This window comes from Sorex fumeus, unplaced genomic scaffold, assembly GCF_029834395.1.
Source record: "Sorex fumeus unplaced genomic scaffold, SorFum_2.1 ptg000094l, whole genome shotgun sequence".
In the NCBI taxonomy this organism is placed as follows: Eukaryota; Metazoa; Chordata; class Mammalia; order Eulipotyphla; family Soricidae; genus Sorex; species Sorex fumeus.
Genome location: NW_026606151.1, coordinates 3377758 through 3389711, shown reverse-complemented (window position 1 = coordinate 3389711; position 11954 = coordinate 3377758).

Sequence of the window (11954 nt, the reverse complement as noted above, 5' to 3'; positions counted from 1 at the left end):
TGCCCACACAGCAAAGCCGTGCAAGCTACCAGTGACATATTCGATATGTCAAACATAGTAACAAGAAGTCTCACAATGAAGAGGTTACTGGACCCACTCAAGCAAATCGATGAACAAAGGGAGAACAGTGCTATAATGATATAGTCCAATATCTATGTAAATATAAATGTGTCAACATGATTACGAGTACTGGTTATTTCTGCATATTTATAATATGTTTAAATTTATTAATTAGTTCATTATCTTAACTATCTATTTAATGACAATTATATTTACAAATCACTAAATGATTTGAATATTTTAATTATTAAATGAAACTATGGATACAATATATATATAAATAGATAAAACTAGGTAGAGATTTAAGAGTTGGGGTTAAGGTTAGGAATTGGGTTACAGTTGGGTTTAGACTTATGTGTATTGTTTGGCTTAGAGTTGGCGTTAAGGTTAGTGTAAGCATTATGATTTTGATTTAGGATTTATGAATGTTAGGATTAGCATTAGGTTTTTGATGAGTTAGGGATGAAGTAAAGATATAATTTAGGATTAATTTTCGGGATAGTTTTAGTGCTGTGGTTAGTTTTACAGTTAGAGATAGGTAACAGGCTAGGGGTTGGATTAGTTTAAATCCAAGGGTTTGGGTTAGATTTCACATCATGTTAATATTAGGGTTGTGTTTAAGTTAGGGTTAGGTTTAGGGCTATGGTTAAATTTTAAACCATATTCAAAGTTAGGGATAGAATTATTTTGGGTTTAATGGATATAATTAGGGTTAGATTTTGAGGTATGACTAAATTTCATGTTAGGTTTAGGTTGTTATAGATTAGATTTTAGGAATATGGATAGTGGTAGAGTTCTGTTTGGGTTAGGGTTATGGTTAGGCATACTTCTAGGAGCTTAAAGTTTTGTTTTGGGCTAAATTTAGGGTTAAATTTATGATTATAGTTAAGATTTGGGTTATGAATAAAGATAATTAGACTTAGATTTAATGTTTATGGTTAGGGTGAAATTTAGTGTTTATGGTTATAGTTAGCTGTGTTGTTTGTGTTATAGTTAGAAGTAGAATTAGTATTTACAGTTAGGGATAGGGATGCTTTAGAGTTAGAGTTAGGGTTAGACTAGTATTAGGATTAGATTAGGGATCAAGGTTATGTTTAGTCTAGGTTTATGGTCTATGTTAAGTCTTTTGTTATGTTTTGTGTAAGATCCGAGTTAATGTATGACTAGGATTTAGTGTAAGAATTGGGAAACGATGAATGTTCAATTATGAATATTTAGGTAGGGTTAGGGTTATTTGAGGGTTAGGCTTGTTTTTTTTAGTTAGTTTGGAGTTAACATTAGGTTTAAGGTTATGGCTAGATTCAGGGTCATGGTTAGGGTAAATGGTAAATGTTAGGGTCAGATTAGTTTGTGCCAGATAGAGTATTGTAGGATAACATTGCCACAGGGAGCTTAGGTTTATTGGGTTACACCCATCACAGTGCTCCCTAGTCATTCCCATTCCTCTGTTTATCTGTAAACTCTTCTCTGTGCTCTCCTCCCCAGCCAGTTAATCACCTTTTCTCCCTAATCAGATTCTGTTATCTCCTAAGATCAGATCCTTCTAAGGACACTGAACTTGTATTGTAAGTTATGTCCTTTGCATAGTTTACCTTAAATCAATGTCCTTTCTGTATGGGCACAGGAAGATAGTTAATATTATGCTTTATAACTGGGGAGTTGATTGACTCCAAATAATATTTACTCCTGAGCATCTGCTTTCTTGACTCAGTTGCCCTTAGTTCCTAGCACCCCAAAAGCAGGGTCCCGATGAGAGACTGAATGGACCCAGGGCAAGCTGTGAGCTACCCTGTCATCGAAATGGGCCACAATACTCAACTAAAGTTGAGGGCACGATCATGGACAAATGCTGTCATGGTCCAAAAGTAAGTAACGATGAGACTAGGACCCTGCTGGGGCTAGGAAGACTAACCTGGCCTGAGGACTGACAACATATACATATATATATATATATATATATATACATATATATATATATATATATATAGAGAGAGAGAGAGAGAGAGAGAGAGAGAGAGAGATGTCCTCATGTCCTCAGGAAGAACCAAACTGTAAGTTTATCTCTTACTGTGTTCATACAGAATGACATTACTAGAAATATTAGAAGTAGACTTACTACAACTATTTAAGTAGATTACTAGCTGAGGAAGGACTATACCCTTGTTGGGTCCCACCCTTGAGCAGATCTCCTAGTAATCTGGAATAAATCTCTTTAGATGAGATTTTATCCTTGAGTTAATCTCCTCGAGGAGTGGCCTTACTCTCTTTGCTGATTTGTTAATGTTCAACCTACCTTTGTGTCACCACCCTATTTTTTTTTTATAAAATTGCTATATAAACTAAGACTGTAAGCTCCAAGGGGGCTTGGACTCCAGAGAGCGGAGACTGAGGTTCAGGCAGAGGCTCAGCGCTCGGACTCGGGCTCGGGCTTGGGAGCTTGGGCTCCAGAGGGCAGAGTCAGAGGTGAGAGTGAAGATTGGAATAAACTACAATTGATACCGACCAGCGTGGCCCTCATTTCCTTCCTTTGCCTACCCATCGCCATTGACCTCTCTGGGGTGGGGGAAGTGACGTGAGACCACCGAACGCGGCGGCGGGAGAGATAGAGCGCCACCGGACCTTCCGAAAACACACACAGTATTAGGGTTTATGTTTAGGATTAAGGTCGAGGATGAGATTAGGTTAAGATTAGGGTTTGGATAGATTTAGTACTAGAAGTCAAGGAACAGTACAAAAGGCTAAGAGTACAAAAAGGCTAAAGGGTAGTATTAGGTTTAGGGTTAGGCTTTGATTTTAGGATTATGGATAAGATTAGGGTTAGCATTAATGTTAAGGTTAGATTCAGGATTAAGATTCAGTTTGAGTTTGGGTAGGGCAGGTAGGGGGTGCAACTGATGGTGTTCAGGGATTAATTCTTGCTCTGTGCTCAGGCATCACTCTTGGTGGTGCTTAGAGAACATATTTGGTGCTGGTAATTGAACTAGGATCAGCTGTTATTCCATTTTAACACCTTAATCCCTGTACTATATAAAAACCATCAGTTTTAGAGTGGGTTGAGGTTTACATTTGTTGCTTAAAGTTAGTTTTAGATTTATGGCTTTGGAGTAACATTAGGAATAGCATTAGGTATGGGTTTGGTCAAGATTAGGATTTAGGGTGTGTTTTACAGTTAGATTAGTGCTCTATATTAGAGTTTAGGCTTTGAATCCTTGTCATTGAACTCCAAATTAATTTTCTGCCTCTTCCCTATTCCAGGGATTTCCTATTCCATGTTGTGACATGTGCTTTGAAATTGACAGGAAATGTCTTAGAAACTTGGAGATCCCCACAAACAGATTATTTTCCTTGTACAGTTTTTTCTTCCTTTGCTGTGTTTTCATCATGATGGTGATGATGAAAGATAAAAGAGCTAAGGCAGCACCATGACAGGCTCAATAAGGAGCCAGGACAATATTTCGTGTCCTAGGTTTAAGTTATGGTTTCCCTGAGTTACAGTTTCCCGAAGTGATGTGGTTGGCCAGGACAATCAAACAGAAATGACTAGGAGAAGTCTTCGAAAAGTCTCCAGCAACCGCCTCAGCCTGCCTCCAGCCAACCCGAAGTTATCAAGTAGCTAGAAAGCCCCCTATACCGTTGCCAAAGACAACGCCCTGTTATTTAATGCTGGAAGATTAAAAACCCTGCATACCTGTGGCAAGGGGCCGCTCGCTCCAAGGAAGCCCTCATGTCAGTGAGCCAGAGTGGGGCCCTACCTCAACTAGCCAATAAAGACCCTTTGCTTGTTGCATCACAACTTGTCTTTGTGTGATTTCTCTGGAGAGATCTCAGCCTGGTTTAACAATAACAGGATTTGCACACTTGTTGCCAGTCTTACACCCTTGGTCGGGGCACTCAGGGGAGCCAGTGATCACAGCAGCAGTGTCAGGTTTTGCCCTGGGTGATGTGAGCTGGTGCCAGCACTGAACTCTCAGCTTCATTCATTGGAAGCAGGTGCTATTTGAGGAGTCACTTACCTGGGCCCAGGCACTTCATTTACAGCAACATTTCTTAGAGTTCTCAGTCCTCTGTCAGGCTGTTGATGGCTATTCCGCTCTAGTTGGGCAGTTTGGATTTCCTCCCCATAAAAGGTCTCATTGGCCAGGAGAAAGGACCATTTGTTGACTGGCATAGGAGGTTTGTTTTCTCATGGCTGGTGCAGGACAGTTCTGAGTCCGTGTGGTTCTGAAGTCACAAATTGATAACTTTACCTTGAATACTGAGTAAGTTTAAGATCTAGTTTGTCTTCTAATCATGAATAACTTTGTAACTGTGTATCTCACTGTGATTCAATAAAAAAAAAGAAAAAAAGCTAAAAAAAGATATAGCTTGTTTTAATTTTATTTACCTATTCTGTATGCTTATATGGCTAATTATCACAAACATGGTTAACTAACACTTCTGTCTTGTCACATAGTTATAATTTTTACACTAAGTTTAATAGTATTGCTCTGGAGATTATTTAATTACCGTCACCACCATTTCAAAATTCTTTAAATCTTATTCTAAGCAATTCTTTTTCTTCAAAAACTCAAAGATATTGTTACATCATCTCCTTTCCTGCAACGTGACTGTGGAACACCAAGAACAATTCTTTATTTTTTCCATGTTAACTAAGATTTTTATCTTTCTCTTTGAATGTTTATAATGTGTCCTAATGTATTTGTTGAGCCACTCTATTTGAACTCTGTAACAATTCAATCTGATAGCACACAATTCCTTCAAGTTGCAGTATCAATTTTCTCCTCCCCCATATAAACTTCTCTTCTATTTTGGGACTACAGATATGAATTTATTTCCATCTCTGACCTCTTAGTTTTTTTCTTATGCTTGTTGTTACATAATCCCTTTCTAAAACCATCTTATAGTTATCCATCATGCTATTGTTCTCACCATTAGTTCCTCTAATTTTCATTCCACTTGCTGACAGTTTTTTTCATTAACAATAATTTTGATCAAATTCTGTAATTTTAATTTTTCACAATTGCTACTTCTATCACTTAAATCACTTAAATCACTTAACTTCCTGTTAGTCGTCGATTTGCTCGAGCGGGCGCCAGTAACGTCTCCATTTGTCCCTGTCGCGTACTAGTGTACCCCAATGGCATCTGTTCGCTCCAGGAACATGAAGGGCCTCAAACCGATCGTTCATGATCTTGACGAAGAAGTCTGACCATCTGGTAGGTGGGCGGCCACGCGGTCTTTTCACATCCCGTGGAATCCAGTCGGTAACAGCTCTAGTCCAGCGGTCGTCTTTAAATCTCATTACGTGACCAGCCCATCTGATTTTCGACACCTTGGCAAATGAGACAGCGTCCCTGATTCTTGATCGTCGACGGATGTCAGAACTCCGGATTCTTTCTCTCATTTGAGTGAAACGTGATATTCCAAGCATAGCTCTTTCTATTCTTCTTTGGGAGACCTGAATAGCGTTCTCATCTTGTTTGCGTAGGGCCCAGGTCTCTGAGGCATATGTTAATGCAGGAAGAACAGTGGAATCAAAGAGATGTGCCCGGAGCCGGAGGTTCTTCATCCTCTTAGCTATTTCTTCAACGTTCTTGAAAGCGTTCCAAGCCGCTCTCTTCCTCCTGCGCAGCTCGGGTGCCAGGTCATTTGTCATGTTGACCTCTCAACCTAGGTACACATAGCTGTTGCATTTGGAGATGGTCGTTCCGTTGAGAGTGAATGGGGCGTCAGGAACGAGGCTGTTTCTCATAAACATTGTCTTCGTAAGATTCAGCTGTAGTCCTACCTTTCCACACTCACGGTCAAAGTCGGCCAGCATTTGTGCTGCTTGGCTGATGTTTGGTGTTATTAAAACAATGTCATCAGCAAAGCTTTGCTACTTCTATCATCTAATTATAATGATAACATCATTTCATTTTCTTTTTTTTTAAATTTTGGCTTTTTGGGTCACACCTGGCAATGCACAGGACTTACTCCTGGCTTTGCACTCAGGAATTACTCCTGGCAGTGCTCGGAGGACCATATGGGATGCTGGGAATCAACCCAGGTCAGCCATGTGCAAGGCAAATGCCCTACCCACTGTACTATCACTCCGGTTCACGATTGCCACTTCTAATGTTGACCTCATCTCCTGAGAATACAGCAATTCTCTTTAATAAGCTTATTCCATTAGTTCCTCTTCCTCCATAATTGTTAAATTTCTTTTGCTGCAATAGTTGTTTTTATTTACTAAACAGCACTGATATTCTATCTCCCTCCCGCCCATGTTTGGTGGTCTCTGCTTCCCCCACCCGTGGGAGGCCCCCCACCCCACGGAGGCCGACAGCAATAGGTAGGTGATGGAAGGAACAAGGGTCAGGCTGGTCAGTATCAATTGCAGTTTATTCCAATCTCCTCTCCATTCTCCTCTGATTCCTCTTCTGCTTCTCTCTTTGGAGCCTCCTTCATTCTCCTTCTTGCTTCCCCCTCATTATCTTTTCAGCCTCACTGCCCACTCTTACAGCCTACTTTATACAGAAATCATGTAGGGTGGGGATACAAAGGTGGAGTTGAACATTAACAAATCAACAAAGAGAGGTAAGGCCACTCCTCCAGGAGATTAACTCAAGGACAAAATCTCATCTGAGATTACTCCAGACTACTAGGAGGTCCACTCAAGGGTGGGATTCCACTCAGGGTGTGTTGCTTTCTTCTCAGCTAGTAATCCACTTAAATAAAAGTAAAGTAAAGTAAAGGCCCTCCCATTGATCGTCGATTTGCTCGAGCGGGCCCAGTAACGTCTCCATTGGAGGCTTTGTTGTTACTGTGTTTGGCATATCGACTACTCTCGGTAGCTTGCCGGGCTCTCCGAGAGGGGTGGAGGAATCGAACCTGGGTCGGCCTTGTTGGCCGCTTGTAAGGTGAACGCCCTACCGCTGTGCTATGGTTTCTCTTCAGATCGTATAAATCCACTTAAATAATTGTAGTAAATCTACTTCTAATATTTCTAGCAATGTCATTCTGTATGAGCACAGTAAGAGATATATCAAACTCAAAGTTTGGTTCTTCCTGAGGACATCTCACTATATATTCCAGATTGCAATTCTCAGGCCAGGTTATTCTCCCTAACCCCAGCAGTGTCCTTATTTAGTTACATCTTTTGGGTCATGACAGAGTTTGTACATTACCATGCTCTTGACTTATAGCTAAATATTGTGGCCCTTTGGCCTGCCTCCTTTCAATGCCAGGGTAGCTCACAACTTGCCCTGGGTCCATTCAGGCTCTCATCGAAACCCTGCTTTTGGGTTGGTAGGCTACTAAGGGCAACTGAAGCTTAAGTCAAGAAAACAGATGTCTAGGAGTGAATATTATTCTGAGTATTCTGAGACAATTAACTCCCAAGTTACAAAAGCATAATATTAACTGTCTTCCTGTGTCCATACAAAAAGGACATTGCTTTAAAGTAAACTATGCAAAAGATGGGGAAGAGCAATATTTAACTTACAAGTTCAGTGTCCTTAGAAGGATCTGATCTCATAAATTAACAGAATCTGATTAGGGGCAAAGGGTGATTAACTGGTGGGTGAGGAGAGCAAGGAGAAGAGTTTACAGATAAACACAGAGGAGTGGGAGTGACTCGGGAGCACTATGATGGGTGTAACCCGATCCTAAGCTGCCTGTGGCAAGGGAGAAATGACAAACCAATATTATTCTACAGTTGTTCAGTTGTGTTTATTTTCTATAGCATTCAGTGATTTCTCATCCTGCAGTGCCCCCTTTCTGAAGATCAGCGAATTGGTTTTTGTTTTGTTTGGGGGCTACACCCAATGATGCTCAGGGGTTACTTCTGACTCTGTACTTGGGAATTACTCATGGAGGTGCTTGGGGGGGGGGACCATATTCCATGCCGTGGATTGAACCCCGGTCAACAAATGCCCTACTCACTCTACTATTGCTTTGGCCCTTGGTGAATTGTCATAGACTCCACTGCCAAGGGCCAATGCAGAGGTGAGTAAGTGTTGCCAGAAACCTTACTAATATATATATCCATTCGTTTTTCTTTCCCTTCTCCTATGTCTCTGTCTCCGATGATGGTGTGTTGCAATGCCCAAGACATAGGGATTGCACACAGCCTTGTGCGCAATATTGTGTTGCATGCCATTCGATAGGGTTGCTGGCTATTTGGTTGCAGGACCCCTGGGAAGTCACATATTACGTTGTGGTGCCAGCACACTCAGTTCTGATGTTTCCCAGAGGTTACAACTTAGTTGTAGTGCTTGCCCATGTACTTGATGAAGTCATACCCTTTAGTTTTGGTTCTCAAAAATACTTGGCTCTGGTGACCCACAATTCTACTGTGGCACAAAGTCTTTCAGACAACAGAGCTGCCTGAATCATCCTAGGGACATAAGGATCAAGCTCCAGGCCTCACATTTGCAAGACAAGTATTTTAGCCACCAAGGCCTCTCCTGGCCCCTGTTGTCCAGATACATTTGCTGTATCAAGAGATAGTTGCCCAGATGAGTGGGTATATTTGACAAAAACCAAAAAAAACCAACTGGGACATATTTAATTACTTGGGGAAAAAGTTTAACTTTATCTTCTCTCTCTAAGCTAAAATAAATTGTGTCTATTTCAAAGATGCGAACGTTAATATAAAATATTAAAATGATCCAGAGACACACAAAAGAATCTCTGAACTGAGCAACTTGCTGCAGAGATGCCTTCAGACTTTAAGCTAGGCCAGCTTGACTGGGCTGCCTCAGACAGGGGCAGGCGTCGTTCTTCCACCTTCCCTCTAAAAGCTCTGGCGGGCATCAACTTCCAGAAACCAATGAGAAGTGCAGGTACGTGGGTTCTGTCACGACAAATTCCAGACCCTAATTATCTAAAATTGTAGAATTCCAGGAGCATGCAGCCACTCTTGCGGCTGTGAGACATCTTGTGCTATTCATAACAAGCAATATAAAAGTGAGTATGGGGGAGATTGTCTGCTATAGAAGCAGGAGGAGGGGTGCCATGAGAGGGGATACTGGGGACCTTGGTGGTGGAAGATGTGCACTGGTGGAGGGCTGGATGATCGATCATTGTATGACTGAAACTCAAACAGAAAAGCTTTGTAATTGTATCTCACGGTGATTAAATAATAATAATACTGTTAGCTGTTCTGGAACCTCACCAAGAATGGCTATTTCATTTGGAAGAAACAACCCATACCTTCTCCCATTGGGAAAACCTCATGAATGACATTAAAATTTTTTTAAGCACAAAAAAATAACAATAATAATAATAATAAAATAATATAATAAAATTAACATTCTGAATTTTAAAAAATGTAATGTGGAGTTCATGCCCAACTCAATCAGCTTAATCAATGGCTGCACGCAAGACAAACGCCCTACCGCTGTGCTATCGCTCCAGCCCCATAAAGATTTTTTTGGGGGGGGTCACACCTGGCGATGCTCAGGGGTTACTCCTGGCTGATGCACTCAGGAATTACTCCTGGTGGTGCTCGGGGGACCATATGGGATGCTGGGAATCAAACCCATGTCGGCCATGTTGGCTGCGTGCAAGGCAAATGCCCTACCTGCTGTGCTATCGCTACAGCCAGGTTCAATTCCTCCGCCCCTCTTGAAGAGCCCGGCAAGCTACCGAGAGTATCTCGCCCACATAGCAAAGCCTGGCAAGCTCCCCATGACGTATTCGATATGCCAAACACAGTAACAACAAAGTCTCCAATGGAGACGTTACTGGGCCCGCTCGAGCAATCAATGGCTGAATAAATAGCTGTACTCCTACATTTAAAAAATAATTAAAAAATAAAAATGAAAACAAATATTTGTACAAGGGTGCCACCCCCATTAATGTAGGTGTATGAAAATATATAACAGAACAGAAATCATGACTAAAGAGAAATTTGTCCCAAATTACAAAATTTTGAATTCAAAACACCACACAGAAAAGATAAAAAGCAAAGAACTATAGTTTCCTTTTTAAAAAAATTATTAATTTTTGTTTGTTTTTGTTTGGGGGTTATACTTAGTGGTACTCAGAGTTTACTCCTGGCTCTACTTAGGGATCATTCCTGGCAGGGCTAGGAGAACCCTATTCAGTGCTGGGCATTGAACCCAGGTCTGCGGTATTGAAGACAAGCAGACTACTCTTGGTACTATCACTCTGGTCGCAAGAGTTTCTTTTCAATATTTATGTTAAGAAATTAAAGAACTTGATAATTCTTAGAATTTACCACAAATAAAGAGACACATTCTTTTTTTTTTCTTTTGACAGAAGACTACTCTGTTTATTTGGAGCCTTTAAAAGGTGGACTTTTTTTTTTAATTAGTGAAACACCATGAGGTACAGTTATAGACTTACAAATTTTTGTGCTTGGGTTTCAGTTATACAATGATCAAGTACCCATCCCTCCACCAGTGCCCATTTTCCATCACCACGGGTCCCAGTATCCCTCCCACCCCCCATTCCCCCTATCCCACCCTGCCTCTGTGGCAGGGCATTCCCTTTTGTACTCTCAATCCTTTTGAGTGTTGTGATTTGCAAGAGAGGCCATTGAGTGGCAATCATGTTTGGTCTATAGTCTACTTTCAGCATGCTTCTCCCATCCTGGGAGGATCCTCCCAACACCCTTTATTTGGTGCTCCCTTCTCTATCTGAGCTGCCTTTACCCCTAGAGTGTGCGGCTGGCCTCAAAGCTCTGGAGTGAACCTCCTGGTATTTATCACAGCTGTTCTTGAGTGTTAGTCTCTTATTTTGTTACTTTATGTTACCCAGATGAATGCAATCTTTCTATGTCTATCCCTCTCTTTCTGGCTCATTTCACTTAGCATGATATATTCCATGTAGTACCACTTGTATGTAAATTTCATGACTTCATCCTTTCTAACTGCTACATAGTACTCCATTGTGCAGATGTACCAAAGTTTCTTTAACCAGCCATCTGTTCTCGGGTACTCAGGTTTTTCCCAGATTCTAGCTATTGTAAAGAGTGCTGCAATGAACAAACAAGTGCAGATGTCACTTTGACCATACTTTTTTGCCTTTCTGGGGTATATTCCCAGGAGTGGTATTGCTGGGTCAAATGGGAGCTTAATTTCTAATTTTTTGAGAATTGATTGTACTGTTTTCCAAAAGGGTTGAAGCAGCAGTGAAGGAGAGTCCCTTTCTCGCCACATCCGTGGCAGCACCGGTTGCTTTTGTTCTTTTGGATGTGGGCCAATCTCTGTGGTGTGAAATGATATCTCATTGTTGTTTTGATCTGCATCTCCCTGATGATTAATGACGTAGAGCATTTTCTCATGTGCCTTTTAGCCATTTGGATTTCTTCTTTGAGAAAGTTTCTGTTCATTTCATCGCCCCATTTTTTGATGAGGTTAGGTTGGACTTTTTTTTTTTTTTACTTTACTGGCGCGATAGCACAGCGGTAGGGCGTCTACCTTGCACGCAGCCAACATGGCCGACCCGAGTTCGATTCCTCCGCCCCTCTTGGAGAGCCCAGCAAGCTACCGAGAGTATCTCGCCCGCACGGCAAAGCCTGGCAAGCTCCCCGTGAGGTATTCGATATGCCAGACACAGTAACAACAAAGTCTCCAATGGAGACGTTACTGGGCCCGCTCGAGCAAATCAATGATCAACGGGAGGGCCTTTTTTTTTGACAAATAAATAAATAACCAGATAGAGACTTTTAGGGCAAAGGAGCTCTGTAAGAGAAGTGGAAACTTTGTGTAGTTCCAAATGAACAGAAGGTGGCAGCAGTAAGCAGTGCATGTTTGCAGAAATGTAAAGGTAAAGGCAAAGGTAAAGACCCTACTGTTGATCATCGATTTGCTCGAGGGGGCCCAGTAACGTCTCCATTGGAGACTTTGTTGTTACTGTCGATTTGCTCCAGCGGGCCTGTG